Source organism: Chelonia mydas, chromosome 3, assembly GCF_015237465.2.
Source record: "Chelonia mydas isolate rCheMyd1 chromosome 3, rCheMyd1.pri.v2, whole genome shotgun sequence".
Classification (NCBI taxonomy): Eukaryota; Metazoa; Chordata; order Testudines; family Cheloniidae; genus Chelonia; species Chelonia mydas.
Genome location: NC_057851.1, coordinates 86,706,629 through 86,725,297, shown reverse-complemented (window position 1 = coordinate 86,725,297; position 18,669 = coordinate 86,706,629).

The following is an 18,669-nucleotide window of genomic DNA, read 5'->3' as shown; positions in this document are numbered from 1 at the left end:
AAATTAAATTAAGGGGCTGTGAATTCCCCTTCACCAAAACTAGTTCATCCTCTGAAGCTCTGATTGGTAGGGGGACAAGCAAACAGGAATTGGGCAAAGAGATATCAGAAAATTCTTACCCAACTTCCTGTGGCAAGGTTTCCAGAGCAGAAGAGGGAGAAGGATGCAGGGGTGTGAACACCAGGTGGTTGCCACTGCTGCTGCTACTGCTGCTGCAGGGATACAGCAGGACAAGAGTCAGCTCTGGGCTGGGCCTGAGCATGTGGCTGCGTTGAGCCTGCACCATCCTGTACTTGAGAATCAGGAGCCACAAAAGGAAGAAGAACCCAGATTGATGACTGAGAGGGGTGGGGTAGATGTGTCCTGTGTGGTTGGGTGGCACAGCTCCGTAATTGCAGCTGTAGAGGGAGAGCAAAAAGCAGAATTGTCACAAACTTGTAATCATTGGCTGTAACAGGAAAATCGTGAGTAGGAGTAGAGAGGTTATTTTACCGCTGTATGTGGACCTGGTGCAACTGCTGCTGGAATGCTGTCTAGTTCGGGTGTCAACAGTTCAATAAGGATGTTGAGAGGTTTCAGAGACCAGAATGATTAAAAAACTCAAAAACCACTGCTCTATAGGGACAGACTCAAGGGACTCAATCTATTTAGTTTAACAAAAAGAAGGTTAAGGGGTGACTTGATCACAGTCTGTAAGTACCTACATGGGAACAAATTTGATAATGGGCCCTTCAGTCTAGCAGACAAAAGTATAACAAGATCTAGTGTCTGGAAGTGAAGCTAGACGCATTCAGATTTTTTTAACAGTGATGGTAATTAACCATTGGAATGATTTACCAAGGATTATGGTGGATTCTCTATCCCTGACAATTTTAAAATCAATATTATATATATTTTTAAAGAGCTATACTGTAGTTCAAACAGAACTATTTTGGGGAAAGTTCTATGGACTGGGTTATACCAGAGGTCAGACTTGATGACCACAATGGTCCTTTCTGGCCTTGGAGTCTATGATCCCACAGCTGAGGGGTTGATCAGAGGACCAGATGCTAGGGACAGCCAAGACACAGCAGAGAAGTCTGGGTCAGCACTGGAACCGTGGCAGTGGGTGCCAAATACACCAGAGTCCCAGACTTGGCATGTGTGTTTGCATTGTTCAGAGACGAGTTGGGGCGGTTTGGATTCTGAAGAACACAAGCCAAAATAGGGAAAGAACAGGTTAAAGAACAGTTAGATGTATTCAAGTAATCAGGGCCTGATGAAATTCACCAGGGTACTTTAGGAACTAGCTAACGGAATCTTGGAACTGTTAGCAATTATCTTCAAGAACTCTTGGAGGATGGGCGAGGTCCCAGAAGTGGGGCCAGATTTACACCTTATGTGCTCTTAGGCTCAGCATCTTCAGCACACACCCCTTCCCCGCCTACAGCTGACCTTCATGTTTTCCATAAAAAATTAAACTTTTAACCCACTTTTAACTTTTAGGCACCCCTAGAATGACGGCGCCCATAGGAATGTGCCTGCTGTGCCTAATTGGAAATCCAGCCCTGCCCAGAAGGCTGGAGAATGGCAAACATAGTACCTGTGTTTAAAAAGGGGAACGAACTGGACCCAGCGAATTATAGAGCAGTCAGGCTAACTTTGATACCTGGAAAGATACTGGAGCAAATTATTAACCAACTTGTAAGCACCTAGAAGAAAATAGGGTAATAAGTAAGAGCCAACATGGATTTGCCAAGAACAAATAATGCCAAACCAACCTAATTTCCTTCTTTGACAGGATTACTGGCCTAGTGAATAGGGGGAAGCAGTAGTTGTGATATATCTTGATTTTAGTAAGGCTTTTGACACAATCCCACATGACATTCTCTTAAGCAAACTACGGAAATGTGATCTAGATGAAATTACTATAAGGTGGGTGCACAACTGGTTGAAGACCATACCCAAATAGTAGTTATAAAGGGTTTGCTGTCAGTCTGGGAGGGAAGAATCTAATGGAGTCCTGCAAGGGTCTATCCTGTTTCCAAAACTAGTCAATATTTTCATTAATGACTTGGATAATGGGGTGGAGAGTATGCTTATAAAATTTGAAGATGACACCAAGCTGGGAAGGTTTGCAAGCACTTTAGAGTACAGGGTTAGAATTCAAAATGACCTTGACAAATTAGAGAGTTGGTCTGAAATGAACAAGATGATACTCAATAAAGGAAAGTGCAAAGTACTTCACTTAGGAAGAAAAAATCAAATGCACAACTATAAAATGGGAAACAACTGGTGAGGTGGTAATACTGCTAAAAAGGATCTGGTGATTATAGTGGATCACAAATTGAATATGAGTCAACAATGTGATGCAATTGTGAAAAAGGCTAACATTCTGGGATGTATGTAAGACATGGGAGGTAATTGTCCTGCTGTACACATCACTGATGAGGACTTATCTAAAGTACTGTGTCCAGTTCTGGGTGCCACATTTTAAGAAAGTTGTGAACAAATTGGAGAGGATCCAGCGGAAAGCTACAAAAATGATAAAAGGTGTAGAAAACCAGACAAATGAGGAAAAGTTAAAAAAAAAAAAACAGGCATGTTTAGTCTTGAGAAAAGAAAACTATGGGGGACCTGATACATCTTCAACTATGTTAATGGCTGTTATAAAGAGGACAGTGGCCAGTTGTTCTTCATGTCCACTGAAGGTAGGACAAGAAGTAAGAGGAACAATCTGCAACTAGGGGGTGGCACTCTGTACCTCAAAGCAGTATCCTGGAACTCCCATATTCACCAGTGTCATATAATTATGATATGTTTTGTACAAAGTATGCCTTGGGAGATATCATTTTAAAAGCCTTGATCTATTGAGCATTAATATCCTGTTGGATTGTGTGTGTTATCATTGTGTGGGGAATTATGATGTTTTGCTATATGTGCGTTACTGAAATATGTTGTGTGGTTGGGAACACCCACAACCAGCCTTTCAGGTACAACAATGGAGTAGCCGGACATGCTGATGGCCAATTAAAGAGAATCCACTATCCCAGGAACTGTATACAATGGATGCTTCTCAGAGAGGGCATGTAGACAATGGAGACTGCTTGACCCACGTCATAGCAAAAGATCTTTACAGAAAGCTGAAAGAAACTATAAAGAGGGAAAGTGACATCATCACTTGGCTTCACTCCCTCCACAACTCAACACCTGGAAGAAACATCTAGAGCAGGGATTGGCAACTTTTGGCACGTTGCATGCCAAGGTAAGCCCCCTGGTGGGCTGGGCCAGTTTGTTTACCTGTTGTGTCCATAGGTTCGGCCGATCACGGCTCCCATTGACCAATGGGGGTTGCAGGAAGCGGCGTGGGGCGAGGGATGTGCTGGCTGCCACTTCCCGCAGCCCCCATTGGCCTGGAGCGGCAAACTGCGGCCAGTAAGAGCCGCAATCGGCCAAATCTGCAGATGCGGTAGGTAAACAAACCAGTCTGGCCCGCCAGGGGGCTTAACCTGGCTGGCCGCGTGCCAAAGGTTGCCAATCCCTGATCTAGAGGACAAAAACATTGAACTGGGGAGGGTAGCCCTGGGCTGGCAGAGAATTCCAGCCTGTGTATTGAAGATCTGTGACTTGTTTCTATCATCTACCAGGGTGAGACACTGCTTGATTCAGGTTTAGTTTATAGAACTCAGATTGTGAATTTATTTAATTTCTTAGGTAACCGAATTTGATTTCTATGCTTACTACTTATAATCACTTAAAATCTATCTTTTTGTAGTTTATAAATCTGTTTTATATTTTACCTAAACAGAGGGTTTTGCTTGAGTGCTTGGGAAATCTCATCTCAGTTTACAAAAGCTAGTGTGTTTCCTCTCCACATTGAGGGAGGGGCAGACTGGGTAATGAACTTATACTGGTCAGACTTCTGACCAGGGCAAGATGGTACAATTCTGGGGTGCAGGGCTGGGGAGCTGGGGTGAACTGCCTGGAGCCTCTCTTTTGCTGGTTCATGAGTGGCTGGGAGAAGCATTCATTGGATGTGCCCCTGCCAATGGATGTCTGTGTAAGGGCAGTGCCTGGAGAGATTTGTAGCTTGCCAACAGCTTACCGTCTGAGAGGAAGCCCAGATTGGTGGGACAGAGGGCTCAGCAATCCCACAGTCCCTGTTGTACCCCGGGGACCCTGTTACAATTAGGGAGATTTAGGTTAGATATTAGGAAAAACTTTCTCACTATAAGGATAGTTAAGCACTGGAGGTTGTGGAATTCCCATCACTGGAGGTTTTTAGACAAACACCTGTCAGGGATGGTCTAGGTATACTTGGTCCTGCCTCAATGCAGGGAACTGGACTAGGTGACCTCTCACAGTCCCTTCCATCCCTGCATTTGTATGATTCTATTATTGTCTATTACTAATCAAGGTAAAAGAATAAAAGGAGTGTTTTACTGCTAATGGGGTTGGATAGACAAACTGTTGGACAGACTAGGAAAGGCTACATATATAACCACCCTAGATATCACCAAGGGGTGTTTACTGATATCTTGGCCCCAGATTGCTGGGCAATAAAATACATTTCCTACTTCCTTTGGATTGAACTAGTTTCAAGCTCTTTTATTTGGGCTCTTTGAAAGAGATGAATCCCAAGGTGATGTGCAGGTATCTGGCTCTGTAGCCCTATGATTTCATGGTATGCTACACACCCACGGTGACTTGTGTGAATGCAGATTTCTTCCCTTGGAAAGGGGAAGGCTTATTGGATGGATGGAGATAATGTTCTGGGCCCCACTTTTGATAGGAGGGTGTGTCTTATGGTGAAATAGCCAGGAAAGAGTTAAGGGCTGCCTATCTATTACAGCAGAGGTTTGAAGAAAGGGGTGTTCTCTTGCCAGGGCTTACAGAGAAAAGGGGAAAGGCTTCAGGGGCCAACAGCCTGCTTTGCTTAGGGAAATTGCTTTGTTTTGTGGTACTGTTGTTCTAGAAAGAGATCCAGTACTGATTTAGAGACTGCAAGTGATGGAGAATGCCCACATCCCTAAGTGAATTGTTCCTGTGATTAATCACCCTTACTATTAAAAATATGCATATTATTTCTAGTCTGAATTTGTGTAGCTTAAGCTTTCAATCAATGGATCTCATTTGTAACTTTAACATTCTATGACTTTCCCCCCTGTGATTTAATCTTATTTTCTCTCTCTGCTTTTTCTGGTTTTGCCTTAGAGCCCAATATTCCCTCTTTCCAAATTCATTTGACTCTCCCTCTAACCTTCTTCTGGTTCATTGTTCAGGATTGACTCTTTAATTACCAAGGATCGGGTTAACAAGGAGAAAAACACCTCTGTTTGTTTATTTCTTTTATTGCTCTCTTTGGATATGTTGAGATAATTGGACCTACTATTTACCCAAATTATAAGCTCAACTGTAAACAGTGAATGAAAGTTTATCAAAGGTCACAATAAGTTATAACAACAAATGTTGGTGGGAAAAGATGCAAAAGGGAGACAGACTGAATTAGTCCAAACTAAAAGGCCTACTGATAATAACTCAAGGACTGCATTAAGATCATGCCTGGTACAGAAGAATGTGGGACTGGAAATCAGTGGACCAAAATTACAGTATTGGAAATTAGGCCGAACTGGTGAACAAAATAATGAGGATGGGCTATTCTACCCACCACTCCCTTTCTTACAAAGAAAAGACTTTGAGGGGAAAATTAGCAGAAGAAGCTGTCTGATAATAACTGCTGTCTGGGAGATGGGTGAACAGGAAAAAAAGTGAGCCTAATCATGCTAGATACCACCCCCACCATCTCCTCAAACCCAGGATCCACAGCATCACTACTGGGACTTCATCACCCTAACCCAGAGAGACGTCCTGACCAGACTGGGCCAGAGAGAGTGAAATCCAGATGACATCGCTATCTCCACCTCTACCTGCTCTGTCTAAGTCGCAAACGCTCCCTGGGATGTGAAACTGTGTCAGTCCCCCCTCCCACTCTTCCTCTGTCTCCATCTGTCTTTTTTCTATCTTTGCTGTTCTTTTCTCTCCCCTTTTGTGTGGGCTTGTCTTGTGTTTTTTTCTAGGAAACAGGATCAGACTTTAACAGCAACAATTACAGCTCCAGCCCAGCTCAACTAAGTTTTTCTCTTTTCCTCCCAACTGGACAGTTACCATCTAAAAGACTGTCAAACAAGGCATTTTTTCCCCCTTCTAAAGACTATCTAAAGGGAAACGGAACAAAACATGTTGTTAGAATGAAAGCCTTATTAATACTTCTAATTTCAAAGGCTTTAACTGCTTTTCCTTCTTTTTCTATATCTTTAATAAAAGGTTTAAAAGATTTTTTCTTATGTATTTGCCATGGTACTAAGCAGGCTGAGGTCTCTGTATACCAAACCGCAAACTTTCTTCAAGCAATTGGACAGTGACTGGGTCACGCTGACACCTTTGACTCTTTGAGCTCATGCAGTCCAAATTAATACAACAGATAACTGGTAGGATTGAAAATGAGAACCAACATCCTTTTAATTGTTTTCACAGATTTTCAGGCCAGAAGGGACCAATATAATATTCTAGTGTGATCACCTGCACAAAATGGGCCAGAAATTTCATTCTGGGATTCTTGCACCTTGACTAGTAATTTCTTGGTTGAACTAGAAGCATATCTTTTAGAAATGCATCCAAGCTGGATTTAAAGACTGCAAGAGATGAAGAATTTACCATATACTTATCTGTTCCAGTGGTTGATTATCTTTATTGGTAAAATGTTGTGCCTTATTTCCAATTTTACCTTTGCTGACTCTCTCTCTTTTCTCCCACAGGGCTTCAGAATGTTCTGCTGTGCAGTTTGAGAGACGGTTCTGTACAGCCTTAAGTTTGTTTTGGAAAGGATAAGTCCACTCCTCTCCCACATGCCCGACACTGCGGAACCACTATCTCCTGTAGGGCGAACTCAATATTTCTCACTTTAATTTTTTTACAAAGTGCTGTATGTTCTATTTTTTTTCAGGCAAGGTCAAAAAAATTGCACCTTATACTTGGAAAAGAAAATGCAAGGTTTGAGCTGGATGGTAGTTAAGAGGGAGGGAGTACTAGGAGCTGTTTCAATTGTATATACACAGATAATCTAGATCAAACTGATAACTGTTTGTTTCAAAACAGATTTCCAAGAATGACTTGAACCTCTCTCTGCCTGTATAGCATCCAGCTCAAAGGTCAACGTGCTGCTGGTAGTAAACTCCTATTGTACAGCATAGTTTATAATCGGGAGCAAAAACCCGATGTTTACCTGTTTGTGGTGCACACTATCATCACTCTTGCCTGTTTGCAAGGGGTACTCGCTGGAGAGAAGCAGTGAATGTGCATCTCAGGGGCGATGCTAGAACAATTTGTTTCAGGGGAGCAAAGGGGTGGTGAAGACCATTACTGGGGGAGCAAGGATTTTCCTACCATATTTTGTAGAATGGGGATAAATAATGACTGTAGCAATTTATTTACCTGATTGAAGCTGGACATGCCTGTGGTTGCAGCAAATCTGTCCTCAACTCTCTTCAGATCAAGAGACTTGGACAAGTTTTTTTTCAATAGGCATGACAGCCAAGTCCCTTAACTGGTTACTGGTCGTGTGGTTTCTCAAGCAATCTTTCACCCATTTGGAGGACTTGTTTTTCTCATCTCCAACTGACATGCAGTGAGGTGAAATGTCTTGCCCAATGCATCAGTGCAAGTCTGTGGAAGTGCCAAGATCAAAATTCAGAACTTCCTAACATAGAGTGTCATGCTTATTTCTTTCCAGACCATAGGCCTCTCCATTGAGTCAGTTTCTCTGAGGAAATGCTGGATACCATCTCAGATAGTGTTTGTCCTATCTATTTCCAATTTGTTTAGACTGGTGTCTAATTAGAAGAATGTCCTGGAGTTTGATTCCCTTTTCAAATATGTACAATTGATTCTCAAATTATTGTAAGCAGTGTCAGGATGAGCTCCACCCTGACATCTGGTGGTGAGGTGTGGCAAGTTGTGGAAAAGAACTTCAGGGGCCGATCTCATTTGCATAGGCACACCCACCCCGCCTAGAATGAGGCCATAGCTGCCCAAATGGTCACTTTGGCTGCTGTGGGATCCCCAGTGTCTCTGTTATTGGGGCAGGAAGAATAAATTATTACCCTGATTATGGGAACTGTGCTTGGAACTATACTTTTGTTATGATGGAGGGACTCACCATCAACTAAGTAGCACTCAAAACTCTGTGAATTGAGAGAGAGGCTGGGGACAAGTATTAATACTTGGTGGCATGGGCCCCTGGGTGAGGGCCTTATATGCTTATTGCACTTCCTCCTCCTCTCTCCACTGTGGAATATCAGAGCTAATTTTGATTCCATTAGGAGTCTAGTTACAGGCTGCTGAGCTCACTTTGGGCTAATGGTGCACCAGCACTGAGGCTCCCCTACTACAAGCTGAATTCACCGAAGGGCTGAACTGACTAAGAGCTGAAATCACTGAGCATTGTGTTAAGTAGGGGGGGAGTCTGAAGATATATTGTGGAGCAGTTTGTGGGATGGCTGGAGTGCCTTGTGGACAGGCTGGTGGAGCAGTTCATTGGACGGCGGGAGCTGCTTGTGGGACGTGGAGCGGAGCAGTTCGTGGACTGGCTGGTGGAGCAGCGGAGCGGAGCGGAGCCGAGCGAAGCAGTTCGTGGGGCGGCTGGCAGAGTGAAGGCCTATGGAGCTGTGGGGCGGTCAGCTTCAGATCATGTAAGGTGCCCCTTACCTCTCTCCCCCGCCCCATCTCCACCCAGGTTGGGAGGTAAACCTCAGCAGATAAACTTTCGAACTCTGGGGCTGCCCTGACCAGGGACAGAGACTTTTGGGTCATTGGACTTTTGGGACTTTGGGTGATTTGGGGTTGTTGGACTCAAGAACCAAAGGGAAAGGACACGCCCCAATTTGCTTGGGGTGGTTTTTTTTTGCTCACGGGTTGTGTTATGAATCCTGTTGGTGGTGTTTCCCCAACATAATGCCACATTGTTTCTCTGTTATTAAAAGGCTTTTTGCTACACTCAGACTATGTGCTTGCGAGAGGGGAAGTATTGCCTCTTGGAGGCGCCCAGCGAGGGTGGTATATATTTGTCCCAGGTCACTGGGTGGGGGCTCGAGCCGGTTTGCATTGTGTTATTGGAATGAATCCCCTAGATATTGAACCCGGCCCTTGTTGCTGCCAACTCTGACGGGCAGAAGGGTTACATTATTATTGACTTGTTTGGCTCTTATGCATGCCACAGGATATGCATACTCCAAAAACACTTGCAAGGTTTAAGGCATTTACAAATGCAGACCTCAGTTCTGCAAGGTTCTCCATGTGGGCAGGGACTTAAGAAGCTATGCTTAACATCCCTGGGCGACTGGAACCTATCTGGTGGAACAGATCTCCTTGGTCAGTTTCAGTGGTTGACAAACACCTCTCAATGCCCCTTTTCACCCCTTCTCTCCCATTATTTTTTTAGTAGTGTCATAAGCAGAGGTTGAATTTGGAGAAAAAATTAGTGGCACTCTTCCAAGCTCCACCCATATGACTCATCAAAATCAGATGCTACGCTCAGTACTTTGTGCAGATGTTCAAAACATACTGACCAACAATTTCAAATTAACCTCAGAGACATCCTGCACCCCACCCCCAACACCCTCACTGCTAATCACACTGCCTCACTACTAGCCCACTAATACTTCCATTCAGCCTTGCCCCCTCCCCCCCACCAGTGCTTTTAATTCCATAGAATATATACTGAGGCAAGCAGAGTTGCAGCCCCTGCTCCCCCTCCCCCCAGTGTGGTCGCCCACCCGCAGGGCTATAATAAGCTCTGTGTAGGCAGCGTTCAGGGAGGCAGAGCCACAGTTACACCCAGGAAAGCAGAGATGAGATGTATGGGCTCAGCAGGGCATTTGCAGCAAAACAGAACCTGGTGGGCCTGCCCGCTTCCGCCTGTGCCGAATCCTGGGAAAGGACAGGATGTTATCCCCTCCCCAATCCCTCTCCAACTACACCCAGGGAGAATGGGGCATAAGCTCCCCAGCCCAATCCCCAAACTGCTCCTTCTGCACTGAGTTCTGGGGTGAGTGCAGCTGTTCCCCAATCCTTGCTGCAGCCAAGGCTTGAGGGACAATGAGGCATAACCCCCTCCTTGACATACTGACCCACCCCCAGTGTCTGCTCCCATTCACACTGCTGAGATCTGCGCTACCCTCCCCACCTCCCCTGCCCATGGCAGCCCTGCACTTCAAATCTAACGCCCCTAGTCCCCTGCCATAGGCCGCTCAGCCTGGCCAACCCTTCCCCTCCTGTAGTCCTACTGAGTGAAGCAGAAGCAGAGCAGAGGTCAACTACATTAGCCAAAATAAGAATCTTGTACATCAGACATATGTGTGCATCAGTCTCTCTGACTCAGAGGGAGAGAGAGCGAGCGAGACGGATGTGCATGTATGCCTGGTGCATATGATTTTGGGTAATGCAGTTTTTATGTGGGAGATAACATTAAATTGGGAGACTGGAGATTTTTGGTTGGAAATAGGAGTCTCCTTGGCATACCAGGTCAGCCTGATTTGAAACAATCATACTCTGAGCTACACTAGGATCCTTGCACTTTGCGCCCCCTTGGTGAAGCTTGGATTGCTCCATAAGGTCTGCAAGGCCCCCTGCTTTGGGCTTTTTCATTGGAAGGTAAAATAAGTGGTGGTATCTCATAAATGCCACGTACATAATGTGTGACACCAAATGAGTTGTCACAGTATATTGTGAAGATCTGTGAGTCTCCCTTTCCTATATGAATAATGAAATAGTGAATACTGACATTTAAATGATCACTACTAGGGAATCTGAATTAACACCTCACTGAGATGAATGGGGCAGCTCATACATCTTGGAACTAATGTTCAGGGCTCTCAGCAGATTCACACAGACATCCCTGCATTGGTTACACTGTGTTCATATTTTTGCAATTGTAACTAGAGATTTACTCTTAAAAATGAAAGCGGAGTCTCTGAAGAACAAGATAGCATGAGAGAGAAACTAGTGCATTGTACAGCAGCATACCATTCAATTTGAGCCCTAATCACAAGCAAAGAGCTCATGTTACTCAAGTCCATACTTCCAAACAGCAACAAACAGGGACATAGGTTTCAGACGTCACTATCTGTCATCCAAATGTTCTTCTCTACAAGCAGCCAGAATTTTAACAGCAGTTCAACAGTATTGATAGCATATGATCAGTGTTTATCTCAGATAATTCTTCTTGCATCTTAAGAGGTAAATCTGGAAATGAATTTTTGACTGAAGAATTTTTAAATTAAAAGAAAATAAGTATTACAAAAATGTACCAGAAACAAATTTCTCTTATATGTTTAAAGATGTTTGAATTTCATGTAATACATCTGAGTCAGGTGAGGTAATATCTGTTATTGGACCAACTTGTGTTGGTGAAAGAGACAAAAAAAAGCTTTCAAACTATTCGGAGCTCTTCAGGTCTGGGAAAGGTACTCAGAAGGTCACAGCTAAATATGCAGTGGAGTAGATTGTTTAGTGTAAATAGTTAGCACATATTCTAAAGGACCTGTAGTAAAGCGACTACTCACTGGCACAGTGCCTCCTGCTGGTCATCTCAGGAATTAGCTCTTTCCAGCTTTTAGAGCACCCTCTGCAAGCTGGTGTCTTACCTGCCACTGGCCCCGTGTCCCTTCCGGACCCCAGTGCCCTTTTCCTTGGGGTTCTGCACCAGCAGTACCCCCACACTCTGGGTTTCCCCTCCCAAGGGAATCCCCAACCCTCTAAACCCACCTTGCCTCAGTGGCTACTGCCAGTCATCATCTAGCCCCTGCTCCCTGGGGTAGACTGTAGTCTGTAATGCCACTCATCATTGGCCAGGGGTTAGGACCTGCTGCCTTTGCCTATCCTCAGGCTGCCCCTCTGCAGCCCCAGTACCTTTTGGCCTTAGACAAGGCCTGCAGCCTGTGGGTTTACCAGGCTGGAGCTCCCTTTGCCCTTCCCCAGCACTGCTCCACTTCAGGTACCTTGCTCCCAGGCAGCTAGCCCTTCCCACTCCAGGGATAGAGTGAGACTTCTTCAGCTCCTAGCCCCCAGCCCTCTTATCAGGGCCAGCTGAGCCCTAACTGAGCTGGCCTCACCTGTGGTCAGCCATTCAGGTGCTTTCACTCCTTTTCCCAGCCATAGTCCTCTCCAGGGCTGCTTTTACTATTCGCTCCCCAGGGCAGCCCTCTCTCAGGGCTGTTTTAACCCCTTCAGGGCTGGAGTGGAGTAACCACCCCGCTACAGGAAGGAGAGGTCAGAGTGCTTGGGCTGCCCTGCTGGCTGGAGCTCTCTCCCTTCCTGGGCTGCTGCAACTGCTGTTTGGAGCTTCCTCCCTCCCTGGGCTGTTGCTGCTGGCTGGAGCTCTCTGCCTCCCTCCCTGGAAGACCACTGCTGGCTGAGACCCCGTCTGGGAGCCACTACTGCTGTGGGGAAGGGGGCCCTTGCCGGTCTGCCCCCCTATTCCCACCCCTCTGGAGGGAGGAGAAGCGAGGACCCCACCGCCACCACCACCGCTGTTGACACCCCTTTTGCCTGGGTCCTCATCTGGCTGGCTGGCCGCCGCCCGCTTGCTGCTGCTGCTCCTGAGCTTGCTGCCTCATCGAGGAGGAGGAAGACCGCTGCGAGGAATTGTGGAGGGGGTTGGTTATTGGACTGAGTAACTTTAACAGCTGTGCTCCTGGGGTGGTGATAGCCTTTTGCTGTTGTGGGGGGCTGGGGGAGAGGCGTGGAGCCCTCCCCCAGTTCTGTTCCCCCCCACCACCATATCTTCCTTCACCAACACCACCACCCCTTTTTGCCACTGCCCCCTCCACCAACCCAGCTGACCATCAACACCTGCTGCTCGCCCCTCGATGGGGCTGCTTGCTTCCTCGCCCACCACCATCCGGGACTGTTTCCAGCAGCGAGCAAGGACTGGAGTGAGCCCCACAAGCGCTCGTGGGTGCACTGCCCCCCTTCTTTTGTTTGGACTTGGCCCCCCTCCTTCAGTTGCATTTGGGTGGGGGAGCCCAGTTTTTTCCTCCCATAGCTCCCCGGAAGAATTTTCCTTGGTTGTTTGCCTGTTCCACCCTGGCCCCATCCTAGGTTCCTGGGTCTGTTAGTGTGTCTGCCCCGCCCTAACCCTTCCAAGTTTGTCACTCCGCCTGCCCCGCCCTTCCCTGGAGTTTGGTTCCCCCCTGCCTTTGTGCTCTACTTGCCCGCCCTCAGTTGTTTGCTGTTTCCCCTGACCCCCTCTGCCCCACCCAACCAGCAGTTTGGTGTGCCAATGTCCCTTTTCAGAGCACTTGTGCCCCATTCCCCCCTTTTAAGTTGTCTATCCTGATCACTGCACCTCCCCTGATGCAACTGTAGTCCTTCCCCTTCCGAGTGCAGGCGGAGGAGCCGGCGCCGCGCCCGTGATTGTCCCCCTCTCCTTTGTTGTCCCCGTGTCCTCCTGTGGTTAGTGCGCTCCTCCCCTGCCTGCAGTCTAGCGGGGAGGAGTGGTTGCTTCCTCCCTGCCCCCGGTGCCCCCTCCCGCTACAGTTCCCCCCCTGCCCACGCTGGTACCCTCCCTCCTGCATACAGTCTAGCAGGGGGGAGTGGTTGGCCCTGTCCCACCTTTCCTACTCCCAATACCCTGTCTGTTGGACCCTCCTCCCTGCCTGCTATCTAGTGGGGAGGAGTAGTTGTCCATTGTCCAATCCTTAATTGAGGGCCTCCTCCTGCTTCTTTCCACCATGGAGGAGGACCCTGCCTCTGCCCCTGGCCCCACCCCGTCCCTGCTCCTGCCCCCACTGCTGCCATTGTTCCTCCCCTGCCACCACCCTTGCCCACCCCAGCAGTTACCCTCTCTGCCACTACTAGCCTAGACTCCGCTGCTGCCATGGCTGCCCCTTCCACCAGCAAAAAGGGCCAGGGGAATAAAAAGGGCAAAGGCCCCGCCCGGAAAACAAAACCTCCCATTGGCAGGGCTGCCCTCCCTGCCGTGGCCCCGACATCTGCCGCAGCCCCTTCCTCCCCAGCTGTTCCCTCCACCAGCTCTGGGGGCACTCCATCTCTTGCCCCCAGAGCGTACGCCCAGGTGGCCGCTGCCCCCCCGCATGCCGCTGCGCCATCTGCCCCGACTGCCACCTCCGGTACCATTCCTGGTGGCCGGGACCCCTTCCCCTCACTGACCAGGAGGCATGGCGTCCGCTGCCTCCTGGTGGAAACGTACGTGAGAGTGTTGGCGAGGGTGGTAAGGCCCACGGCCATCGTGGCGGCCTCCAAGATGTATGGTAAGGTTGTGTTCTTCCTTGCATCGGAGACCGCTGCTCAGGAGGCGGTAGAGAAGGGCATGGCGGTGGGGGGCGTGTTCGTTGCCCTAGAACCCCTGGAGGACTTGGGTGTACGGGTGGTATTGACCTCCGTCCCGCCCTTCCTGCCCAATGTTGCCCTGTTGCCTGCCCTCTCCACCCTGGGGAAACCCATCTCCATCATCAACCCTCTCCCGCTGGGCTGCAAGGACCCCGCCCTCCGCCACGTTCTGTCCTTCAGCCAGCAGGTGCGGATTCAAGTGCCGCCAGCGACGAGTGGCGGGGTGGCGCTCCAGGGGTCCTTCTTGGTGTCCTATCAGGGGGCCCATTACCAGGTCCGCTATTTGACAGGGGAGGCCCGGTGCTTCCTCCGCTGGGCGATGGGGCATATCCGGAGGGACTGCCCCCTGGCCTGGAGGAGCATCCGGGACCCCCAAGACCCGGGAGGGCACTGGCCTTGTCACCGCCAGCAACCCTGGCAGCCCGGCTGCCACTGCCGCTGCCCCTCCTCCCGTGGGGGCAAGACCTCTGTCAGCTGAGGGAGAGGGCTCGCCCCAGGGGGAGGTTTCCCTTCTTTCTGTTGTCCCACCCTTGCCACCCCGAGCCCCAAAACGATCGCCCTTGCCCCCTGGCCCCACCCCTGCTGACCGGCCCTCCACTTCCACTTCGGAGGGCTGGGTGCTCATCCGGGGGAAGTGCGGCGCCCGTAAATCGCGGGCTCGATCCCTACCCTCTGAAGAGGAGGGAGAGGAGGCCCCCCTGAAAAATACTGCGGGGGGCTGATGTTGTTACATCTTCTGCCACGCCTCCAAATGGAGTTCAGCAGGGGATGCTGGCTATGGCAGCCATGGCCGCAGACGGAGGTATCACCGCCCCCCTTGTTGAGTCCCCTCCCGAGGAGGCCTCTGTAGGAGTTCCCCCAGCCCCTTTGCAATCTGCGCCCCCTGCCGTTGTCGATACCGGAGCGATTACTGCCCTGGCTCCTGATGGGGAGGACTCTGGGGCCGTGGGGACTGGCTTTACCTCCATATTCGAGGAGATCGAGGCCCTGGGTCTGACCCCGATCACCCAGGGGGAGGACAACCCCCAGTCAGCAGGCCTCGATCTGGGTGGTGGCTCAGTTCCACCACCCCCTCCTCCTTCTCCCCGTCCCTCACTCCCAACTGTAGCCCCCGCTCTGGTCCTGGGGGCGCCCCCTGGCTCTCCCTATTTGTCCCGCCGCAGATGGCACCTTATCTGAGGCCACTGAGCCCCTAGAGGTGACGGCCGTTGCCGAGCAGTCGGGTCCTGAGCCTGTGGGCATACCCTCCAGCACCCAGATGGAGTGGTTGGCCCTCCCCTCCGGAGGGGGGCCTCATGGAAGTTTCCGTAGTGCCTGACACTGTGGTTGCGGGTGACGTGTTTCTCACAGCTCCCGTGCCCGGCGTCAGCGCAGGCCCCTCTCTGACCCCGATCCCGTTGTCCCCTGTTCCTGGCCGAGAGGAGCCACACCCTGATAGCCCGGCTGCTGGGGTCCATCAGTGTCCCCGCTCCTGTTCCTACCCCTGCTCCCGGCCCCCTTTCTGCCCCGGTCCTGATGTTCGCCCTTGTCCCTGCTCCCGCCCCTTCTTCTGTCCTCGCCCCGGCCCAGTCCCTGCCCCGCCGCTTGATCCTATTTCCGTCCCCAACGAGTCGCTCGCCCCTTTCCCTGCCACCGCCCATGTTATTGCTGACCCCGAGATTGTCTCGTTTCCTCTGTCTATGGACAATTCTCAGGGGGTGGTTTTCGTGTCCCCTCTCCCTAACATCATGGGGGCTGCATTATTCCCTCTACCACCCCCTCCTGTGCTGGGGATGGGGACGGGCTTCCAGGCGCAATTGCGCCGGGGTTCCGCTCCATGTTTGCCCGTCTCTGCAGGCCGCGAAGATCTTTTAGGGGCCTTACTGGAGGGCGGTGGTGGGTTGGTTACCGCGTCCCCCTCTGCGCTGAGGGAAGAGCTGCGCCATTTCCTGCTGGACACTCGTGGTTCAAAGGGCAAGGTGCAGCTTGCCCTCCAGCGCTGGGGGGACTTCCATTGCGTCCTCCGGGCCGTGAAGGACCTTTTAGGGGAGGGGAGAGAGACCGGGAGGCAGGGCCTCGTGGCCTACCGGCGAGCCCGTAAGTTCCACAACTCCCTGATGACCTTTGGGGTCGAACATGGGTTGTTGCGGGGCCCGCTGGAGGCTGTCGATTCCCCTGCCCATGAGGATTCACCTCAGCCCTCCCTATGAAGGATACCATCTTTGCTATGTTGAACACCAGGGGCTGTAGCGTGGGTCTCCGCAGGAGCCAGGTGCTCTCCTTCCTTCGGGAGGGGGGGTACTCTGTGATCTTCCTGCAGGAGACCCACACGGCTCCAGCCGTCAAGGCTAGCTGGTGGCTGGAGTGGGGGGGACGAGGTTTACTTTAGTCACCTCAGCGCCCGTTCGGCTGGGGTGGCCACCCTGTTCACCCCCAAGCTACGGCCCGAGGTGCTGGGGGTAGCCGAGGTCGTGCTGGGTCGCCTGTTGCATGTCCGGGCCTGCGTAGGGGGCTGAGATTAAACCTGGTCAATGTCTATACCCCGAATGCGGGCCCGGAACGAGTGCATTTCTATCGGCAGGCATCGGCCTTCCTTGGCACCCTGGATCCTCATGAGTGCCTGGTCTTGGGCGGGGACTTCAACACCACCCTCGAGGAGCGGGACTGCTCAGGAGTTGAGACATCCCAGGCAGCTGCGGGTGTCCTCAGGGAGATCGTGGATCATCACTCCCTGGTGGACATCTGGCGCGACCACCACCTGGACGATGATGTTACCTTTACTTATGTCCGGGTGGAGGGGGATTGGTCGCGCCACTCCCGGTTGGACTGTATTTATATCTCATGTTTCCATCTGGCATGAGCCTACGCCTCCGGCATCCAGCCAGCCCTGTTCTCGGATCACCACTTGGTGATCACCACTATGCTAACCTTTTCTCCCCGGATCTGACCGATGCCCACAGGGTGCTCTGGACCAAACTCCCGATGGTCAGCATGGGTGACCGAGACCAGCAGGAGCTACATCTCTCTCTGGCCGAGCGCTCGGAAGCCCTCCGTCGCATGCCCACTAATAAATCTCCGGGCATGGAAGGGCTGACCGTGGAGTTCTACCGCGTGTTCTGGGACGTCCTTGGCCCGGACCTTGTCATCGTCTGGGCTGAGTCCTTGCAAAGCGGGGTCCTCCCTCTCTCATGCAGGCGAGCTGTGCTCGCCTCATTGCCGAAGAAGGGGGACCTCTGCGACTTACGGAATTGGTGTCCCGTCTCGCTCCTCAGCACGGACTACAAGGTCGTAGCGAAGGTCATCTCACTGCGGCTGGGGTCCATCTGTGCTGCCATCTGTGCTGGCAGACGTGGTCCATCCCAATCAGACCCACACCGTCCCGGGCCGGACCATTTTTGACAACTTGTATTTGGTCCAAGACCTCTTGAAGCTGGGGCGTAGGGATGGTCTGTCGTTCGCCCTCCTGTCCCTGGACCAGGAGAAGGTGTTCGAAAGGGTGGACCACAGGTATCTCCTGGGCACCCTGTGGGTGTTCGGCTTTGGGCCCCAGTTTGTGGGCTTTCTCCAGGTGCTGTACGCTGACGCGAAGGGTCTGTTCAGGCTCAACTGGACCCTGACCGAGCCGGTCAGCTTCGGGCGGGGAGTACGGCAGGGGTGCCCCCTCTCGGGCCCGCTGTTTGCTCTGGTGATTGAGCCCTTCCTCCGCCGGAGGTTGTTGGGGTTGGCGCTTCGGGAGCCGGAGCTGGTCTTGTTGTTGGTCCAGCTCTTGTTGGTCCAGCTCACGTCCCTTGGCCCGTGCCACTTCCCGCAGCCCCCATTGGCCTGGAGCGGTGAACAGTGGCCAGTGGGAGCTGCGATCAGCCAAACCTGCGGATGTGGCAGGTAAACAAACCGCTCCGGCCCGCCAGGGGCTTTCCCCGAACAAGCGGTGGACCGGCTTTGAGAACCGCTGATCTAGACCATCCCTGACAGGTGTTTGTCCAACCTGCTCTTGAAAACCCCCAGTGATGGAGATTCCACCACCTCCTTAGGCAACTTATTCCAGTGCTTAACCACTCTGAAAGTTGGGAAGTTTTTCCTAATGTCCAACCTAAATCGCCCTTGCTGCAATTTAAGCCCATTGCGTCTTGTCCTATCCTCAGATGTTAAGAAGAACAATTTTTCTCCCTCCTCCTTGTAACAGCCTTTTATGTATTTGGAATCTGTTATCATGTCCCCCCTCAGTCTTTTCTTCTCCAGACTAAACAAACCCCATTTTTTCAATCTTCCCTCTTAGGTCATGGTTTCTGGCCCTTTAATAATTTT